At 39.1% G+C, this 2,956-nt stretch overlaps 1 non-coding gene across 1 annotated transcript; it reads right to left on the reverse strand.

Annotated features, from left to right (window-relative positions):
- Nucleotides 1–277: 277 nt before the first annotated feature.
- On the reverse strand, nt 278–384 carry LOC141688655 (small nucleolar RNA R71). The gene has a single exon (XR_012562088.1). It is a non-coding gene; the product is annotated as a small nucleolar RNA R71 (small nucleolar RNA).
- Nucleotides 385–2,956: the final 2,572 nt, after the last annotated feature.

Raw genomic sequence — 2,956 nt, forward strand, 5'->3', positions numbered from 1 at the left:
CAAGTCAAGCACGCTCCAGATGATACAGAACTCAATTCAGTTTGGGAGTTCTCCTATTGAAGATCCCAACATGCACATCAGGGATTTCATCGAGATCTGCGACACTTTCAAGTTCAATGGTGTGACTGAAGATGCTATCAAGCTATGACTATTTCCATTCTCTCTGAGGGACAAAGCTAAGTGCTGGTTACACTCTCTACCATCAGGGTCTATAGAAACTTGGGAAGATCTTGCTCAAAAGTTTCTCACTAAATTCTTTCCCATGGCGAAGACAATAGCAATCAGGAATGCTCTTACCTAGTTTGTGCGGCAAACTGGAGAATCTCTGTGTGAGGCTTGGGATCGATATAAGGAGATGCTAAGGAAGTGCCCACACTATGGCATACCTGATTGGATGATTATCAACTGTTTCTACAATGGATTGGGTCCTACTTCTAGGCCCATGCTTGATGCAGCATCAGGAGGAGCCTTATGGGCTAAGAGCTACGATGAAGCTTATGAACTTATTGAACTGATGGCTGCTAATGAGTACCAGAATCCTACCCAGAGGTTGACTCAGGGAAAAGTTGCAGGAATTTTGGAGTTAGATGCAGCAACTGCTATCGCTGCCCAACTTAAGGCTTTGACAATGAATGTGGACACTTTGGCTAATTATGGAGTTAATCAAATAACTAGTGTCTGTGAACTTTGTGCTAGTGCCCATGAAACTGATCAGTGCATAATTTCTAATGAACCGGCTCAGTTCGTGAGCAACTACCAGCGATCGTAGCAACCCGTGCCAACCACCTGTCATCCAAACAACCGCAATCATCCTAATTTCAGTTGGAGTAATGCTCAGAATGCGGTTCAACAGTCTTATCAGCAGTATTCAGCTAAGCAGTACAACCCCCTGGTTTTCAGCAACCGCAGTATGTGCCAAAACAACAACTCCAGCTGCAACAAGCTAATGAAATATCTGAATTAGAGGAGTTGAAGCTAATGTGCAAGAGCCAAGCTGTTTCTATCAAGACCTTGGAAAATGAAATTGGGCAAACTGCCAATGCCTTGCTAAATTGTCAACCTGGTACACTACCTAGTGACATTGAAGTGCCAGGGAAGAAGGAAGCTAAGGAGTAGGTAAAGTATTGTGAATATGTTGTGAACTTGATGATTTCTTTAACAAAACACCTTAGTAGATTTTACTAAGTGAAAAATGTAGCACTTGAAGTATAAGGATTATAGTCCCGACGGATGACTCAATATAGTCCCGACGGATGATGATTTATTATCCATCGAGTGAGTAGCTTGTGTAATAATAAGTCTGTAGCATATTTCTGCATACACATTATTTAGATTCTGTAAGTAGTACTCAAGTCATGTTGACTTTAACTAGATATACAGAATAGGTTGATTAATTGTACATAGATGATGTCTGGTAATTCTGCATAAATGAAATGAAGTCAAGTGCCAGATTGCTACCCGACGGATAAACAACAATGCCACTCGACGGATGATCAAATAGGCAACCCGACGGATGATCATGAATCTGACGGATAAAGAATTCAAACACCTGTTGACAGTGACAACACAGTCACATGCGTCGAGTGTATGCAAATGGAATGTGGAAGCCTATTCAACTGGGTTTTAGAGAACAAAGAAGTATTGCCATTTCCATGCTATTATGAAGATATTCAAAGATGCTGTAATAGAGTAATGAAGTAGCATAGTATTAAACTTGATAGGTTTTGTTTTATTATCTTGTCCTATTACTTTGTAATCTTGGTGATATATAAACCAAGAAGTAGCAAATAGAACAACTAACTAAGCAACCAAGAGAGAAACATTTGTAAGCTGTATTCTTAGCATTTCTCTGCATTCTTAGTTGTTAAAATTTGTAAGCAGCTGTGAGCTAATTGCTACACAGAGTTCTCTTGATATAATATATATCTCTGGTGGATACATTCAAATCCACCAGAAAGTTTTTAAAGACTTGTGTATTGATTCATTCTAAGTTATTTTTCCGCAGTTTGCAAATCAATTCACACAGTTATATATTATCAAGATAGAATATTTTTATTTGTGAAAAAGTTTCAAGAATTCCATTCAACCCCCCTTCAGTAATTCTTGTTGCATTGTTAGGGACTAACAATTGGTATCAGAGCCTGCTCTTGATAAACAAAGAGTTTAAAGATCACAATAAAACAACAAGATAAACAAGAAGGATGTTGGAGTCAAAAATCCTTTTCTGGATAAAGATAATTACCATCATTGGAAGGTAAAAATGCATCTTCACTTACTTTCTCAAGATGAGGCCTATGTAGATTGCACAGAAAGAGGCCCTCATGTACCAATGAGAGCTGCAACTGGAAAGGAGCCATCTGTCTCCAAGCTAAGGCATGAATGGTCTGACCCTGATATTGAACAAGTCAGGAAAGATAAGAAGGCCATGAATATCCTGTTCAATGGAGTTGATGATGACGTGTTTGACAACATCATCAATTGCAAAACTGCCAAGGATGTTTGGGATACAATATAGATCATCTGTGATGGCACTGAGCAAGTTAGAGAGAACAAGATGCAGCTACTGATTCAGCAAATGAGCATTTTCATAGTGAAGAAAGTGAGTCTCTCACTGACATTTTTAGTAGGTTTCAAAAACTACTAAATGCTCTGAAGTTGCATGGAAGGGTCTATCAGACAAAAGACTCCAATCTGAAGTTCCTTAGATCTCTTCCAATGGAATGGAAACCAATGACAGGCTCATTGAGAAACTCTCAAGATTATAAGGAGTTTACTTTGGAGAGACTGTATGGCATCCTGAAGACTTATGAGCTTGAATTAGAGCAAGATGAGAGGATGGAGAGAAGAAAGAAGAAAGGAGGGTCAATTGCACTAGTTGCTGAGTTAGAGAGAGAGAAAGAGATGAAGATGGAAGCTGTTGAATCAACTTCAAAGGTCTGTGAAAATAAGGGCAAGG

This window comes from Apium graveolens, chromosome 9 (genome assembly GCF_009905375.1).
Source record: "Apium graveolens cultivar Ventura chromosome 9, ASM990537v1, whole genome shotgun sequence".
In the NCBI taxonomy this organism is placed as follows: Eukaryota; Viridiplantae; Streptophyta; class Magnoliopsida; order Apiales; family Apiaceae; genus Apium; species Apium graveolens.